This window comes from Chanodichthys erythropterus, chromosome 20 (assembly GCF_024489055.1).
Source record: "Chanodichthys erythropterus isolate Z2021 chromosome 20, ASM2448905v1, whole genome shotgun sequence".
NCBI lineage: Eukaryota > Metazoa > Chordata > Actinopteri > Cypriniformes > Xenocyprididae > Chanodichthys > Chanodichthys erythropterus.
In genome coordinates this window covers 27,368,161-27,388,597 of record NC_090240.1, presented here as the reverse complement: position 1 = coordinate 27,388,597, position 20,437 = coordinate 27,368,161, and the positions used below count along the sequence as shown (strand labels likewise).

At 34.8% G+C, this 20,437-nt stretch overlaps 1 protein-coding gene across 3 annotated transcripts in view; it reads right to left on the bottom strand.

Moving 5' to 3' along the window:
• Positions 1–16,637, bottom strand: part of wu:fa11c10 (protein FAM110A) — a 45,607-nt gene extending 28,970 nt beyond the window's left edge. Inside the window, exon 1 of one of the 3 annotated variants that reach the window (XR_010892842.1) lies at positions 2,672–2,770. The gene's annotated coding sequence lies outside the window, so the exon portion shown is untranslated. Of the gene's footprint in view, positions 1–2,671; positions 2,801–16,540 lie in introns of those variants that run through there. The other 2 variants (XM_067371038.1, XM_067371037.1) reach the window with 2 other exon arrangements.
• Between the last annotated feature and the right edge of the window lie 3,800 nt (positions 16,638–20,437).

Here is a 20,437-nt window from a genome sequence, read left to right as displayed (position 1 = left end):
ATTGTGCAAATTGAAGGTTATGACAACAAATATAGTGAAAGTATCCATGTAGGCTGTTCTACATTATGTGAAAAATGTTTTAAAAGCCTTACATTATTAAAAACAGCAGAAAGGCAGTTTATTAAAAATGATAATAAAAAAGGACATTATTTTTTATCAATATATTTAATTTAAGAATGGTTTTATTATGATGTATAATTATATTTATTAATCAGATATTTAAAAAAAAAAATTGTAATATTTATATCATTTGGGTATATTGATTTTATGCCTAAAATGGTATAAATAATATAAAAAGAAAAATTGGAGAGACAAATCAAAATGGCTGAACATTAGGTTATTAAGTTATAATGATTAATTGGCTTGCCCCAAATACCAATTTATCATCAGCTGAAAAACATACAAAAGCTTAACATAATAATGGTTATGTGTCACAGAGGCGTGTTAGAGATCGTGTTACAAGCAGAGAATGTGATCAGTCTCTTCCTCCATCTCTCATGTTGACTATAATAAGATAATCAGATGAGAGCAAAAAGTACTTCATGGGCCAGCCACAGTGTTACCTTAAACTCCCCACATTTCCCTTCATCAGTCACTTTAAAACTTCAAATAAAAGAAAAACATATTAGATCAAATCAGATCCCTGGAGTTTACAGATCAGGGTTAAACGTCACAGCAGATCAAGACACTCAGGCAGCACAGATGTATCTGACCCCAGAGGCCTGGGTGATCTGTCACTTACATGATTATTAGTGATTTACCATTTCCCCTGGATAAAGCTCTGCAGTACCAGCTGCACATTTGAGGACGGAAACTGTGGTGTCAGAGGTCACTTTAAACTCTCAAACCAGTACTGTTCAATCACCTTGGAAACATCCTAACAGAACTGTCAGCGGTAAAAAGAGAGATGCAACTTGCTGTCATATTGATCAAGTAAACTGGCCTGATCATCCCCTAATTACAACCATGGCAACATTGTACATGTCAGACTCATCTCAGGAATCCATGACCCCCAGGTCCTTTAAATGGACCCTGACCCTGTTGCCTGCCTCAGGCCTGACAAAGTAATGCAGAGTAATGTCACTCACACATTTAAACACAAAACGCACATACACACTCACATCTGCACAGAATTACAGCCTGCTAGGTGTCTGCAAAGGACAAGGACGCTAACAGACACACAAAAGCATATACATGTGAACAGAGTGTGTAATCACAAAGATGAGATGGTTTAAGCCTCAGCCCAGAGTGTTGTTTTTACCTTCTTCCACCGCAGCTACCAATTCCGCTTTCCCACAGTCACACACACACACACACACACACACACACACACACACACACACACACACACACACACACACACACACACACATCGAAACAAAAGAACAACAAACAAGTAGTAACTACGTTTACAAAAACTAGAGCACAACACAAACACAGCCTCAAAACATACACAAGCAGAGGTCACCTATTAACCCAGTTTGACCAATAACTAAGCCAGGAATGTTAATGGATCTCAGAGAGGGAGAGATAGAGATCTTTTTCTGCATGAATATGCAGACAATATGACACAGAAATGCCTCACAGTTGTTATTACTTGCACTCAGTTCCTCATTTCATAGACACTATTGTTTTGACACTATCCATCTGGTCAATTGATGCACAGTAATTTTTTTTTATTCATCGAAATTGTTCAATACTTGATATGTAATTTTGCATGCTCATCTTCTATTTTTACAGTTAGATTGCCTTTGCTGCCATCTAAAGCTCACTTAAAGTTCATTTTTAAAATCACTAATAATTTAACACTTAAATGTAATCTGTAGCAAATCTCAAAACACGTCCATTTTTATACTGTACATTAGAATGCTGTGATGCCTAAATTCACTTGTTTTTTAGTGTTTTATTTTATTTTTTAACAAAGTAGTATAGACTTTAATATCAGCCATTAGCCATAACATTAAATTATTTGTAGATTATAATGTTCAATATCCATTTTTCATATATATTAATTTAGACAAAATAGTACAAATAGTAAGAAAACAACAACAACAAAAAAACAAAGAAAAAAAACTTTAATATCATATAATATTCAGCCAAATATCAGCTATTATAATAAATAAATATCAGCCAGAATGTTAATATTGGCACATGCCTAACAATGGCACAAAACAACATTTAACACCCACAAAAACCAACACAATCTAATAACTGCGCTCATAAATGCAAAACGACAGTCATCCAGTGTTTTAACGAATATAATAAAAGCCTTAATGGGATGGGAAAATACAAGGAGTTTATCTGTATTTTATTTGCCTAAAACCTGAACTCAATCACCCTACACTCACACGATTCTTACTGATCCCATATAAACAACCATTACGTCCTACTAGGTAATCAGTCCAGTCAAAGCACACTCAAATTAGACTCATTAGAGACTCACATCCTTCATAAATGAATGATGAAATGAGAGGGCATGACTTATACATGAGTTTCACTGTTATTGCCAATACAATTAATGATAATAAAGTATCTTAAGAAGACCGAGAGATAAAAAGAAGACAACTAATACAAAGCCAGAGTTCAACACATACTAACTTCAGAAAGAATTTAACAAATCCATTTGTATATAGATTATTGGACCATCTCTGTTACAGGCTGCTTAACTTACCGGGACAAGTGTTTTCCAAGAGCAGGATGAAGCTCTCAAACTGCAGAGCCTTTTGAAGAACGGAGCTCAGCAGAGAGTCAGTGCTCCAGTGAATGTGTGTTCAAGTCTGTGTGTGTGAGCGCAACTGAGATGGCAACTCAAATAGTTCTCCTCCTCCCTCTTCCCCACATAGCTCCTCCCAGCCAACTCTTAGGAAGAGCAGGGCTGGAGAAATACAAGCAGGAAGCACAACACTTCCCTACGGACAAATGACCAAATGAATTAAATCATGCACCACCATATTTCTACCATATTTCCACCACAAATCCTTTGCCTATTCTTGGTCTCGAGTGGTTTCCGATTGGAGCTTTTGCTTCCGACTGGAGTTCACCTCCTGGATGGATATTTGTGGCAGTCATTTCCCAAAACACCTCTTAATAATCTTTTCCCACATTCCACCTAGACTACAAGAGGAAGTGATACAAGAGTGTCCCGTCGGCTTGATCAAAGTAAACAGAGCTCTTCAGAAAACAGAAAGACAAGCAGTAGTGGTCATAAGGATATCCCATCATCCAGTTGGACAATTTCAGGAAGGAATTACCTGAGAAAGACTGGAGAGAATCATCTAGTATGACTGTTTCTGTTCTTGGAAGCAGACTGCTAAGAAGAATTTGTGGTTTCTCGGCTCTCAGAATATGAGTCTGGTTTTAGCGTCGCCCTCAAAAAACAAGTTCATCCCGTAAAATCCCGTAAGAGCAGGGAGTGGACTGTATCCAACTCAGAGGGACAGAAAAGAATGAAAGTTGTGAAACAACACTTTATTTTCACTGACACACCAGTGTTAGACACCTCAAACTCACTTTGAAGACTCCACCTCTCCATCTTAAGTAGGATAAACCGGATTATTTAAGGAGTGGTTGAATGAAGTGTGGTTTGGCAGACCACCATTGTGTGAAGGTGAATGTTCTCCTGGAAACAGATAACATCTGCCATCCAGCTGCACAACAAACAAACAAGTTTGACCATAATAGCTCTTCATCTCTGGGTCTATTCATTCAGTCATGTCCAGGTGTGTACTCTTACCCCATCCCTCTCCATTTGGCTGCCTTTGAAACCCACACCCTCATGCCAAGGGGGCATACCTGAGTCCCACCATAAACACAATACCCACAGAATGTGTGCCTGTGGCTATGGTAACAGATCTCTATGGGAATGGCTGCTGTGTGTTTTGAGGGAAGTGAATCGGGCAGATGCTACCAAAAGTCTGAAATATAGGGGTAATAATGACAGATTGACAATGAATTGTTGTGCATAATTTTAATCGATAAAATCTTAGACTGATGATTAATAAGCAGTGTGTGTAAACACTGTCTATACAGGTATCTGAAGTATATCTACTACACACTGAGTTGCTTGTCACATTTGCGACACAGATGTGCACCCCTGGCTTGTGAAAATAAAGGAGGCTAAATTCAAGATGTTGCAACATTTTACTGTCAATAAACAATGATTACATTGACTGAAAACACAGTGATAATGTGATAAAGATGATGATAAGAAGCAACAAGGAATTTTTCAACACTTACCCTGCACTACATATATAATAAATTTGAAACTGTGTGCAGAATTATTAGGCAAGATGATTTTCTGATCAATTTTTTTTTTCCCAAGCACATTTTACCAATTCCAATCCATATCAATCTTAATAACTACTATTAATATTGTTTTTAATCATTTATAAGTGAAATATTATAAGTGTAAATGATTAAAAACAATATTAATAGTAGTTATTAAGATTGATATGGATTGGATTTGGTATACATATTATATATATATCTTTATATATATATATATATATATATATATATATATGGGTCAGTGACAAATATGGTGCGGCAAGATGAGAAATTAAAAAATATTTTAAAAACCTGTTTTAAAAGCATGCATCAGGTACGTTAAAATGTATATATTGTGTCCAAGTTGATTTTATGTTGATAAAAATTACATTAGCACAATTTTTAACTAAAGTTAAGAATGAATGTACCTAAAAATGTCAAATGGTGTAACCGCCAAAGAATGAGAAATATTAAATATGTTATCCACATAGATGGCATGTAAGCTCACTTATAGAAATATATACTTCAATTTAAAATATCAAATGAAAAATAATTTTATTAGAGTTATCTCTAAATTTAAATTTTAACGTGTTTTTGCAATAATTGGTGGGACACATGCTGAAAACACATTTGTTTTCTAAATAATCTTTGACAAATTATTTTAAAATTGTTTAAAATCATGTTATCACACTAAACTAGATGATTACATTATATTCCACATTAATTTTTCTGTAAATAATTATATGTTTTATGAAAAATACTGGTTACGCCAATTGACACAAACCAGTTACACCACCTGACCATGTTACTTCTACAGCCAAAGGCCATTGTTTGTTGAAGAAATTGACACTGAAAATCAAGCATGACAGTCAGCAAGTTAAGTTAAGTGGTTTTAGTGATGAAAAACAACATCTGACAACAAGAAATAATCATAGTAATGAACAGTGAAATCATGTCTCATATATTTTACAATTAAAGGGTTAGTTCACCCAAAAATGAAATTTCTGTTATTAATTACTCACCCTCTTGTCATTTCACACCCACAAGACCTTCGTTCATCTTCAGAACACAAATTAAGATAATTTTATCTCCCATATAAAGCAACGAAATTACCCCTTTCAAGGTCCAGAAAGGTACTAAAGACACTGTTAAAACAGTCGACGTGACTGCAGTGACTTAAGGATCAACCTTAATCTTAATGGTTCAACCTTATTATGAAGAGACAAGAATACATTTTTTGTGCAAAAACAAAACAAAAATAGCATCTTTATTAAACTATTTTGTCTCTTCCCTGTCATTCTCCTATGCTGTTGACATGGTAAACACAGTGCAGAAACTCCAGGTTTTACGTCAGAACACTGGCTCATTATTGGCCGGGCCCTGTGTCAGTCTCACACGCATGCGCTGTGCTGATCACGTGATCAGCTTTGGCCAATACTGAGCTGGCATTCAGACATAAAGAAGGAAGGCTTCACTGTGTTACTGTGTCACCTGTGTGAGGATAATGACGGGAAGAGATTGTTTATAGTCATAATTTTCATTTTGTTTTTGCGCACAAAAAGTATTCTCATCTCTTCATAACATTGCAGGTTGAAACACTGCAGTCACGTTGACTGTTTTAACAATGGCTCTACAACCTTTCTGGACCTTGAATGTGGCCATTTCGTTGCTTTCTATGGGAGATTAAAAAAAACCTCTCAGATTTCATCAAAAATATCTTAATTTGTGTTCTGAAGATGAACAAAGGTCTTACATGTATGGGACGACATGAGATTGAGTAATAAATGACAGAAATTTCATTTTTGGGTGAACTAACCCTTTAAGGAACAATATCTGATAACAAGAAATCATCAAAGTGATGATTTCTTAAGAAAAAAATATCTGATAGCAGGATCAGAATTCACTGGTGCTCTGTGATGAGCCACTGTTTCCTTGCTTGAAACTATATCAATTTATCTATTGGGGCAAGAGGGGCTCTGTTATGTCGTTTTAATTATAAAATATTAGAAATTTAATGAATTGTATTTTATAGATGTAAATTGTAGTCTTTGGTTAAATGCACAATATGTAAGACTTTTGGATTCAAATATCAAAAAACCACTTGGACAATTTTATATATTTTGTTGACTTGTGTACTTATATTATGCCAGATGTTTCCAAGAATGTTTAAACCTAGAGAAATAATAACCAGGACACGAGCCATGTCCGTGCGTTGCCTAACAATGACATGATACCCGCGTTAATCTCGGTTTCCGGTTTTATTTTGTCGAAACCACAGAAACACCAAAGACGCTTTAATATATTATGTGTTTTATTAGACAGTTGAGCAACTGTTTGGATACATTTGTCGACAGAAATCTAATCATATTATATAGCTAAACACGTTTAGTCTTATTGTTTAAATCTTGTTTTCTTGATTTACTGTTAGTACCATGTTTTACCATGCCTAATATGGATCTAGTTGACTGCAGTGTGCAACAAGTGTCTCATGGCAGCTGCCGAGTGAACGCACAGAGTAGCATTATAACAAATTTGAACACACAAATGTGTCTAATATTTTAAAACAGAGCTGCTTTACATCACATACGCTTGACCTGAAGAAGCAGAAGCAGTGACTGCGGCATAATAAAAGCTGTTGACGATACGCTTGACGCACTTGTCTTTCATTAGCAATCACTCCATGATTTTATATTGCTTACATTTTTAAGTGAATGGAATAGAAATATTGAAGCTAAACATTTCAATGTTAAACATTAATGTTGTACAACATAATTATATATTATTTTACTGAATTACAGAGCTTTAATAATAAAGTTGTGGATAAAGCACCACTTTCTCAAAAAATAAAACATTGAACATTTGAAAATAGTTCCAAATAGTAGTTTAGTTTATATTACATCTTTAATCAGCAATATAAACTAGGGATTTTGACTAAATTTGCCCCTAACAGAAAGGCTTGTAATAGTAGTCAAATGGTGTAACCGGTTACACCACTTGACATTTCAATTTAAAATCAAATTTGACAGGTATTATCATGGACACCTATGTAAGCACATGGCCTTGGTGGAAATATTTCAACTGTAAGTTAAAAAGTCAATACACATTTTTATAATAATGATGAATTATCAATGTATTCATGGGGTCATACCATTTGACATGTACACCTAAGAATACCTGACCATACCCTAAAAATGTCAAATTATCTCATATTTTAAAGACAGTTACTAACCTTTGCATGCAGCATTTAGTGTCACCAGGGGTCCCTCTTTGTGATATAATTTCCTGTCACATGGTTTTCTTGCACAATATTAACAAAATGGCTCCTTGAATGGTGGTTACACCACCTTGACACTTCAGGAATTTGACTTGACTCCAATGATTCCCCAAATTATTTATAATATTCAGAACAATGGTGTTAAACTTATTTTTATTTACTATTAAATTGTTCTAATGTAAGATTATGCCAAACTACCTTATATGGTGTTTTATTGAGAATTTCACCTTTTTTAAACAAGATCAATTATTTGATACTAAGTTTTTACGGTTACACCACATTGACATTTTTGCAATCAATCCCCAAATATTCTCTCAAAATTGATTAAAACCAGAAATTTTAAACTTGGTCCTCAAAAAAGAGAATGTATGTAAGTAATTTGTTAGTTTATTTTGCAATTTTTACCCTTTTAATTTAACTAAAACTATAAGGACACAAAAAAATGAGCGTCACGTCATTGACCCATATATATATATATATATATATATATATATATATATATATATATATATATATATATATATATATATATATATATATATATATATATATATATATAATATATTATATTTACAATTAAATTTATTTAAATTATAATTAATTATAGTTTCAATTATATAATTCTATAATTTTAAATGCACATTTTTACATGGATTATTTCATTTCTAAAAGTTGGCCAGGCCAGTTTTTGCGGTGTGTTCACAGGACTAGACAGACCCCATTGGGGCTTTTTGGCTGATTGAGCATGTTGAATCAACAGAGAGAGAACAAGTCAGTGCACAAGAATAAAAGCAAAAGTGATGAAAGCGAGCAAAAAAAGTCAGACAGCATAGACAGAAGGCTGTTCTAATTTTACCTGAGCGTTCCAATGTGTGAATATTTTCATAATAACATGAGCCGACTGGAATGAATAAAGTAATCAGCGTGATCGATATTCAAAATGGTAAGCAAGCGCTACTTTGTTAATGGTTTGTATATCAGAAGTCCTAATTTCGGTCTCTGTTATCATCAATGTAAAATACATAAAACTAGAAAAAAAATTAAAAGGAAATAGTACACCAAAAAATGAAAATGATCCAATATGGATGCGCTTTTTGGAGCTTCAAAAGCTTGGGCGCTGTTTAATGTCATTACAAAGCTTGGACGAGCCAGGATATTATTTAATATCTCTGATTGTGTTCAGCTGAAAGAAGAAAGTCATATTCACCTATAGGATGGCTTGAGGGTGAATAAATCATGGGATAATTTCAGGGCTCGACAATAAGGACTGCCCGATGGCCCGGGGCCAGTGTGAACGATGCTCGGGACAGTAGACGGAATGGTAACTTGCCCGATCGGGCCAATATATACATATATGTGCGATATATATCATCTATGATATCGTAATTGTTGATTTAACGATCTGACATTATCGATTATGTCCCTCACTTTACAAAAAACAAACAAAAACACACCCATTGAGTGCACGCGTACACTACGTCTAGCAGGTTAGACTACTGCGCGTGCTATTGGATTGCATGCTTTCACTGCGTGATTTAGTCTATTAAAATACGTTAAGAATGCACCAGAACTCAAGATAAGGGCCCCTGTATATATAATGTTATATTTATAGCTATCATTTAATATAGTTAACCAATATTACACAAAGAGCGCTGTTTTTCTCCAAATATTAGCATAATTACAAATGTGATATTGATTTTATTCAGCGTACAGTTTAATGAACAAGAACTAAATCGTCTGTTTTGCTGTATTTCGCCAACGAAAATAGTTCCAAAGTCCACATAATTGTTTTGCGTCTCTGAGCAACACTTCCTGAATGAATCACCCGGTTTAATGAATCGGTTGAATCTCAATGATTCGCTCATTAACAATGGTTCGCTGCCACCTACTGGCGGGTTTAATTTCACATTTAAAGTGTCTTCATTTTTTAAATTTCAAATAACAGTATTTAATGTTTTATATTTTCGACATTCCAAAACATTATTTATGCATAACTGCTCTCGACTGATTAAAAAAGTTTAATCTATAGTTATATATAGATATTACAATTTCTGTACCTGAAAATCTCCTGTTTAAACCTACATGAAAAACTTGAAAAGCAAAATTTACTTTTTATTTATATGTTTCTGTTATATTTATTTGTGCCATTACTCGTAATTTTAATATTTGTTACCATTTTATTAATTAGTTTATTTGTCTAACAATATTTAAAAAACAAGCGAGTTTTTCTAGTAGCTTTTGGTGTCATAACCCTATTTATTGAGGTTAAATGTAAAAAAGACAACAAAAACAATACCTATGCTTATTTTATAGGCCCATTATTTTATAAGCCCTCTTGTCTTTTACTTTTATTAGTTTTTTGTAGTGGCCCGACCGGGACAGTAGAAAAAAATCCTTAGCGTTGAGCACTGAATTTTCATTTTGGGTGAACTATTTCTTTAAAATTAAATTGATAAAAAAAAAAAAAAAAAAAAACAACATCAAATGCACTAAAACAGCGGACTGTGTTTTAAGTAACACCAATAATTTGATTACTTAATCATATTTATTTATTATATAGTTTAAATATAGGGTGTGCATATAAATGGTATTCAGAGTCCTTCACATTAATCAAACTCTAGTCTGAATTGCTGACATGGGCTAGACTAGTTTATCACATTATGTAATTATTATTTGAATGCAGCACTTTCATAACATCAAAGTAAATGAACATTGAGTTCTTCTAACATCTGTCATCAGATTTCCTTTTCTACATCTATACATATCTTCGAACTCCATGCAGAAGACCTCTGATCTTTCACCTTCACGTCGTAACTTCCCCCCTTCCCAAGTTTCTGAAGTGTTTACATTGATGCTGCTTACGCTGCAGGATCAACGCTAATGTCTAAGAGCCTGGCTGCCCTGTGTGCCACATTGGTAATGCTGTCAGCACTGATCTGTTTGGGTGCTCATCTGAGCTGCTGAAGAATGGCAGTGTCTTTGAAAAGGAGGATTATGAAGCAGTGCAGGATTACTACTGCTGCCCATCTTTCATTCTGAAGATCACAGACCATGCTGTAGGCTCTGAGCGAGACACACACACACACACACACATATTCAAAGGGTCAAATACGAACATCTCCTTTTACAACTCATATTACAGACAGACATGTCCAAACGGGCTTTCACACCACTAAATCATCACAAATACACCGTGAACGTGTACATGAACATGCCTGATCTACTGATTAAACAAACAGTGATGAATCTGACTCAATAAAACCAAAGTGAGGTCACCTACCATAACAAGCTGTTTACATATTTAGCTGCATTTGAATAAGCGGTTCAAATTTGCATGTGGGTTACATTCTTTATCAGAGGCTAGAATAGAGACAGATACCAGTCCAATTCCCTCTGAATTCAAAAGCAGCGTTAAAAGCAGGTTCTTACGGAATCTGTGCAATTTTTTGCATGAAATTCTGCAGAATGGAAGGGTAATTTCCAATTTATGCAGAAATATGGAGAGTACTGAATTCTGTGTAGGCCGGTTATAAGTGGGCGGCAATGAAAGGATTGCCTGAAATAGCACCTGCTTCAACACACGCACACACTAAGAAAAGGTTAAACTGTTTGCTATAGAGGCCAACCAAGTCAATACCATAGATTAGGAGAGGTTACGCAAAAAACAAGAGCACCTGAGCCAATCAATGCATGGAGAAAGGGAGATCAGGCCAGAGGTTAGTGAACTCAGTCGCAGTGCCATACAGGGAAGGAGGCCAAATCCACTCGCTCACGTGCTGGAGGGAAACACAGCCCTCTGGGAAGGGCGGAGGGCTGGCTGGACTAGCGCTGTTTATCTTGGGAGGGCACTTTCTAGGGAGAGGTTGGAAAGAGCCAACTCACATTCCTCAGAGAGAAAAAAAAACTGGAGATTTAGAAGAGTGTGTGAGGAAAAGGGAAAAGCTTGATCACGTTCTTAAGTCCAAACTTGAGGAAGCTGTATTTAGTAAATGCATGTGGGCGGTTGATGTGGCAAACTTCTTATGGGTCAAAAGCGATAAAAGAGATAAAAATAACAGACTTTAAAGGTGCCCTAGAATTAAAAATTGAATTTATCTTGGCATAGTTAAATAACAAGAGTTCAGTACATGAAAATGACATACAGTGAGTCTCAAACTCCATTGTTTCCTCCTTCTTATATAAATCAAATTTGTTTAAAAGATTTCCGAAGAACAGGCGAATCTCAACATAACACCGACTGTTACATAACAGTCGGGATCATTTATATGTACGCCCCCAATATTTGCATATGCCAGCTCATGTTCCCAACATTATGAAAGGCATTAGACAAGGGCAGCCAGTAACGTCTGGAGCAGCACAGCTGAATCATCAGACTAGGTAAGCAAGCAAGAATAGCAAAAAATGGCAGATGGAGCAATAATAAGTGACATGATCCATGATATCATGATATTTTTAGTGATATTTGTAAATTGTCTTTCTAAATGTTTCGTTAGCATGTTGCTAATGTACTGTTAAATGTGGTTAAAGTTATCATTGTTTCTTACTGTATTCACGGAGACAAGAGCCGTCGCTATTTTCATTATTAAACACTTGCAGTCTGTATAATTCATTAACACAACTTCATTCTTTATAAATCTCTCCAACAGTGTAGCATTAGCCATTAGCCACGGAGCACAGCCTTAAATTCATTCAGAATCAAATGTAAACAACCAAATAAATACAATACTCACATATCCAACGCATGTATGCTACATACATGACGAACACTAAAGATCCATTTGAGGGTTATATTAGCTGTGTAAACTTTGTTTATGCACTGTTTAATGCAAGCGCGAGCCCCGTGGGCGGAGAGCACGAGATTTAAAGGGGCCGCGCAGCATACATTGGCTTATATTTAATGATGCCCCAAAATAGGCAGTTAAAAAAATTTATTAAAAAAAACAACTATGGGGTATTTTGAGCTGAAACTTCACAGACACTTTCAGGGGACACCTTAGACTTATATTACATCTTGTAAAAAAAAAAACGTTCGATGGAACCTCTAACTGTTTGTATGGTTGATCATATTTGTTGAGCATGCCAGAATTTCATATTTCTGTAATTTCAGTGCTATTACTGTGTAAATATGATGTAGGGATGTTTTTCTCTAAATAAAATAAAATATTTAAATTTATTAATTTAGCAGATGCTTTCATCTGATTTACAAATGAAGAAAAACACAAGCACTTTATTATAAAAGTCAACAATAGACAAGTATACACACTAGAAGTTAAATATAGGTTGCAAACATTTGTTGATTTACATTAGCAACCATTTCTGAAGTCCATAATAAACTTAATACAGGGGTTGTGGTCAAAAAGACTGAGAGAAATGAATCACATGCTGTGTCACTGTAAGTTTCATACAGCAAGCTTATAGGAGAGGTAAAAAAAACATTGGTTCAAGATGTCTATATTCTATTCCATGAGAGGAGTAAAAATATTATACAATGAGTAAAAGTATTATACAAAAACATCATGTGTAATTAATGGTGAATGCCAAAAAAAATACAAGCTGATTTCATTTAGGCCACAGAAAACACAGAACACATGAAACATTATATGGGTCAAAGGGAACAGTGTCACAGTCAGCATCATATTCTGCAGTGGCTATTGTGTGTTTATGTCTTGTTAACAACCAATCAGCTACTGTGAAATCATCTAGACCTCTTATTTATACGTCGACACAACCTATTCAAAATATTTAAACACTTTTCCAAAATGAAGAAATCACCCAGATTTATTAAAATGATCAGAAACATTTAGGGTTTTAGGAAATTTTATGAGACCACTCTAAGAACCCAAAATGTCTCAGATGCTTGGTCTAATCCTCTCAACTCTGCTGAGCATATGATCATTTTATATTCACTGGAGCCTTGAGGCAGTCAGACTGTCAACTATCACTGAGAGAGAGACTGTGGTGCTTCACATGGTTTGCAAACTAACTGGCTTAGGACCCAGTGGCTAGTCTGTGGTTGTGTGTGTGTGTGTGTGTGTGTGTGTGTGTGTGTGTGTGTGTGTGTGTGTGTGTGTGTGTGTGTGTGTGTGTGTGTGTGTGTGTGTGTGTGTGTGTGTGTGAGAAAGAGTGTGTGGTTTGAGAAATACAGAGAATACACAGACTACATACATCTTAATCTTTACTTAACAGTAACAGTTCCCCTACAGAGTAGACATCTACTCACCACTGACTAAATTCCTACATTGGAATTTGACTTGCGGCACGGAGCAGCAGTCATCCTGGAAATTCACAAAACACAACCAGAAGAGATAGAGGAGACCATGAAGTCATGGACTCGGACTGTGTTATGACATCCAGACAGATCCCACATTTCCCAACACTGTGGAGGATGATTTCAGAACTGACATCAGCACTAATACTCAACTAAAGAGTGGACAATTTTTTGCCACATATGGGGTGCTGAGGGTCTTTACTCCATTTAAATACTTCTTATGCCTGGATATACTTCAATTTCTGCGTTCCGCTGCATCTAGCGCACAATTGAGAGAACATGCCCTTCAAAAGTATGCCATTCACTGCATGTGCACTACCTAGTAGGGCTTTTTTTTTAAGCACTCAAATCACTTGCACATGAACAATGCAGAAACAAACAAAAAATTGCAGACTGTGAAGGAATTTACATCTTTCTAAAATTGGATAACATCTTAAATGAACACTTTAGTCATAATACCACAAAGAAAAGTGGCACTAGTGCAAGAATACACAGACATGACATAGAATAGCTGTTCATGTTTGTTTATATGTTTTAGGACTTATCGTGTCCAAAAAGGTCAACATGATAATAACGCCCAGGCTATCAACTAACAGGGAATAACAAAAACATACTCTGAGCTTAAACTAATCCCTTTTCAATTTCCTTTGCTGTGGAATCAGGTCAGAACAACATAAAGAGAAGGAGCCTATATGTGTACATTAAAACAAAACAATGCCAGTATTATATGATCTTATTTGATCTGTTTCACTTGGCTTGGAGACTAAAGATATGCACACACACACAAGCACGTTCTTCCAAACAAGGCCAATATATAAAGGTATTTTAAAGATTTTGAAATGTCAAAAGGTCATTCGGTTTAACGTCCAAAGGCCAATACAGCCACTTCATTTGTGATTAAAATATCTTAAAATGTAATGAATGTATAGATTTTATATTCTGGCATGATTTTATAACATCATATATCAACATAGTGCAAAATGGTATTAAAATTATGTGTAGAAGTCGTTGCTTTGTTATGAGAAATAATGTCAGAAAAAATGAATTTCATTGATGTCATTCAGAGTAACCAATTTAAAGCGACCATTTTGGATCAAGTCATGCAGTCAGTATCTTGTGACAGGATGTGACATCATTCAGACGCCTGCAAAGGACCACATAGTCATAAACTAATGTAACTAACTCTCTTTTAACTATTAGAAAAAATCATGTTTTCACTTGCTCACACACGTCCCGAAACATCAGGTCATTCGGTACAACTGCTATAAAACATTGAAAATGTAATATTTTTAAAACTTGTACTATATATAAAATGTTTGATTGTTCTTTTGCTAGCTAGATAGCAAGCTAACTAACTAGCTAGCTAGTTAACAGCACGTTAGCATTGTTTGAAAATATTGTCATTCGGTATAACAAACAGAGTCATTTGGTAAAACCAAAATTTTGGTTAAACCGAATGACTTTTTTGGTGACAAATTTTATCCATCTTGTAAAAAAAAAATGACAAAAGCGGTGTTAATTGATTATAAAAACCACATAATTTCACTGTTAACACTTAATAAAACTTATTAATATTAATTATATCTCCATTATGTTTTTTTACACTTTTAAAAACCTTATTCGTCAATGACCCATACATATATGGGTCATTGACGAATAAGGTTTTTAAAAGTGTAAAAAAAAACATAATGGAGATATAATTAATTAATATATATAATATTTACACACACATATACATATATTATAGTACATTAGTACACATATTTGTATAAAAGAGGGGAAATAACTGTAAAAAAAATAAATAAAACTATTAAGGCATTATTTATTTTCCTCTATGACATCCAAAAAAAATTCTCTAAACGAGTTTGTATTCAGTAAAATGGGCAACTGAAGCGTAGATGAACGGTTCAAGGGGGAAAAAAACTAGAACATATCATCTTGGCCTCGGGTCAAGTTTCCTTATTAACAAAATATGCTCTATCCACCCAGAGCCGTCACTTAAATACAAAAATAGTGCAAAGGAAAAACACTAACGTGAAATAAATAGAAAGCACTACTGCTGTGCAGTCAAGGTTAAATCACTCAGAGAATATGTGTGTGGTAAACCTTCACTCCAGGATTCGCCCTTGGGCTCCACTTTTTACAAGACTTCACATTAATTTTCAAAGCCTTGTTCGGCTGCAACACTGACATCCTGCAGTCAAAAGTGCTCATCACCCACAATTGATTCTTAGGGACAGGAAGGATGACTCCTTTTCGCGAATCGGTTCTTTAGAACAGTTCATTCCAAAGGAAATTTACGTCATCACGCGGTCCCTGGCATCCCGGAGTGGCTCATAAATTATACTAATATATCTCAGTTCATAGTCGTCAAGAACACAAATATCACCTGTATTTACATTAAACAATATTAAAATTAATTTCTAGCACTTCGCTGAAAGACTTTACACGAATCATTCAGACATTTGTGAACCAGTTCAAACGAACCGCTTGAACAAATATCCTGATACATATAAGTTACACTGATAAGAATTAACGTTATGAATAACATTTGAATGTGTTCAATAATAATTTTAAACGAACTGTGAGCGATTATATCGTATTGCAGCTTACTTCTGAAGCTGTCATTTTTAATTTTGAATACTCCATACGCAATAATCATTATCATTTGACCAACGTAAACTGACATTCAGTCTTGTTGTGTATAATTCATTCATATATTTAGCACTCACCTCAGAAGCGACACTGCAGCGTTCCCAAAGTAGAGAAATTAAACTAGATTGTAGCGCATGAATTTAATTCATAGCTTAAATGTCTTTGAGACAAAAAGTGAGAGTAGCTTAATTTTCATGAACACTGAGCGAATTTAATTTCTGCGGGGAATAAACCATTATCAGACCACAAAATATGAGGGTGCAGTGACGTTGTTGTTGAAAAAAATAACACGTCAACGGTAACGTATGTTTTAATTTACCACACAAACATATGCTTATTTTTAATAAATATGCTCTTACAATACAAAAAAATAGGACAAAAAAGCGGGTTAGAGTGTCTGCCCACCGCGTGAACACCCCTAATACTGCAAATAATAGTATGAGCCGAATCCCGCCATTGGTCACTTCCCAGTTTGGAAAACGCAGGATAGTTTCCAAGGTAACCGCCCCTCAATGTGTTACGTATTACGTAATTGTTTGCTTGCATTCAAAACTAACAGCAACTGATAATAGGCCTAAATCTGGTTTAAAACAATATTATATACCTCAAATATTTTAGTTTATAATATTTAATTTGGTTCACTTTGTTCACATTCATTCTTCCATTCTGTCAAGGCCTGAATCAGGTAACTCAGCAAACAGTTTAACATTTTTCAAAGTGATTTGTGGCTGATTAGTCAGCAATATTTACAAACTGAATACAAAAACCCTGACCTGTTAAATCTAAAAGTGTTTATTTAAATTCTGGCCTAGACCATTTTTCCTGCTTAGAGCAAACATATACAGTAGCCTGTGAAGGTATACAACTACAGCAGTATGTATTAATTAGCAAAGGAACCTTCATTTGTGACTTTGTCTAATTAAAGCAGTTGTGTTACACTACATCATGTGTTGAGGCCCAGCCAACACCAGACAGGGCTGTTATGGGGGGATGGTGTTAATTCATTAACTGGCACAGATTCACTATAGCAGTGTGTTTGTTCTCGTCTGTGTATACAATGAAGCTACTGATAAACTAAAGTAGCAGAAGGTGAATTTAAAGTGATTTAATTAACTTACAAAGTAGCCTTTCACTTTTTGTCAGTGCTATTTAGGTGCTATTGGGAAGCAATTGTGAAGACAAATGCAATTGCTTAATTAAATTTAATTTAATTTATAGACTTTAATTGTAATTTAATTCATTTTTTTAAAGATTTTTAAAGATTTTTTTTGATGATTTAATTGCTATATATATATTATATACATATATATATTCATTTATATATATATATATATATATATATATATATATATATATATATACTGTATATACATATGTACATGATAAATATAACTGAAGATGAGGTCTGTGCAGTAGATGTAATTAACGAAGAGACGCAGAGAATAAGAAAGACGTTTTGTAAAAAAGCAGCAGTCTGATCTTTAAACCCCCATTGCTCACTCCCACTCGGGGCTCGGAGAGGCCAAATGCCGTATGCATCCATTGTTCAATGCTCGGTTTAACAGTTAGCCATGATGACAGAGCAAAACAGAGAACTCTGAGACACAAAGACACAGTCCCCTGAGCCATGAACCTCAACCGTCAATCCTCTCTCATTACAAACATGTCTCATTAAATGTCAGGCTACTGCTTATCTGTCTCTCTACTAAAAATAAACAGTTGAAATAGTGAAGTATATCAGTTCCACTTCCATACTCACTGTTATCATTTGCAAAAGAAGCATATGGTTTTTTATATGCTGACATGTAAACAAAACAAGAGCAAAATGGGAGAGAATAGTACCACCATAAAAGTCATGTAATGACCTTATCATTTATGACTGAGAAGTAAAACTTTCCTCCCTAAAAATCAGTTTGTCCGATTTTAATTCTGCAGAACATGAGTGTTGCAATCTGTTTATCTTCTTTACTTGCATTTGATTTCTCTTTACTCTGAAGATCCATTTACACTGGATGTGAAACAATGACACTTATGTCACAGTCAGCTGCAGTCGGCTTTCCGAGTAAATGTTCCTGAGAAGCTTCTGAGAAAACCTGTCTGATGATGATCTGGAGCTTTATATAATGATTTTGTGGAGAGCCAAGTTATTGTCTGTTTTCAATGACTTCCAGTTAACTGAGGCAGGACTTCTTCTTCTGCTTTATCTAGGTCAAAAACCGGCCATAATTAAAGGAGAGGAAAAGCACACATTGACACACTCTCAAAGCTTCTTTTGTTGTTTTTATTTAGTCTCTTCACACAGAGGACGGATGAGGTGTTAAGAGTTCTCACATGCAGATCTTGTCTATTCCTTTAATAATACATGAGCATCTTACCAACCCTTTAATCAAGATAGATATACTCTGAATCATATATTGAAATATGAATATACTTTTTTTCCCCTTGCACTAAGGCAAAGACTGGCAGAAAGCCAGTCCAGGATGCTGCTATTCAATCACCGATGACAGTCTCTCTCTCTCTCTCTCTCACACACACACACATTTTCATTCTCATAAACAAATACAATTTTTCCCAGTCTGTCAGCTATTCATAGCACCCTGACTTACTCCCATTGGATGATGGACACATGGGAAAGGGCCCATGCTGTTGAGGATGGGAAAGGTTCTCTTATCTCTTACCTTTCATTATCCCATGGGTTAAAACAGACAGAGAGAGAGTGGCAAGATGAAACAGGAAAGATAAGGCCATCAGCTTTGGATAACAGAAAACCACTGGAGAGACAAATAATGAGAAAGCACCAGATGACAACAGCGATTGTAGTGTGAGATGTTTCATAGATGATAAAACGTTCCATATACTGGACCACAACCACACATGCATTATAGTTTCAGAGGTTTTAAAAGAAGTGCCTAGTATGTGGTACAAAAGACATTTGAGATACGAAAAATGTTTTGACTAAGCATAAGGTCACAGTCTAGTGACTTTCCATAAAGCTTAGAAGAGAAAAAAACAGTGCCCACAAACACATTCATTATCACTTTATTTGAAGCAATAGTTCACAAAATGAGCATACTGTCATTATTTACTCACAATTATGTCTTTCAAAACTCATATGACTTTCTTTCTTGCCATGTAATGCAAAAGGAGATGCAAAAAGAACAGAATATTACAGTAAAAAAAAAAGAAAAAAAAAAGGCAGATGTGGTTGCCAGATATTCACTATAAAAAAATATGGTGACAATGTTTCAGGTATTATAGGATGGCATATTGGTGCCAGCATATACAGCTTAACATATAATATATCATTAATATATCAATTTACTTGAAATTCACCTTTTTTTCCTCTTAAAATGTACTGATAACCACCATGATCATATGATAAAATAGAAAACCACATGATGAATCAGAGCTTACTTTGTTTTTTCACAATAGCTTATGTGGAAATTGATCATTTTTACTGGCAAAAAAAACATACATTTGACAGTATTTTACACTAAAATTACACATAATGCAATCTTAAACCATTTACTGTTTTTTATTGTATGTGGTAAGGTAACTATGCCACTCAACAGGTTTTACTGTAGCATTTGTACAGGTTCTCTCTGTAAAAAATACAGTGTGGCTGTCAAGGTAAATTTTCAAGGCAAGAATTTCAGTAAATAACCATTCTATTTCATTCTTTTCCATATTTAAAGAAATGGTATGGCTTCAGACTTGTAATATTTGTGCACAAATTTATTTTTTCTAGTGTGTGGGGGTTTTTTTGCACATTTTGGAGCTTGACAGTCCCACTTTCATTGTATGGAAAAGAACATTGTGAACATTCTTCAGAATATGTTATTAACTGGTTTGGAACAATGTGAGTGAATAAATTATATGAATGACAGGATTCATTTCTGGGTGAAATATCTCTTTAAAAGTGCAATAGGTGATGTGGGAAATGCAAACTTTAGCCTGCTAGCATTGAAAGCATA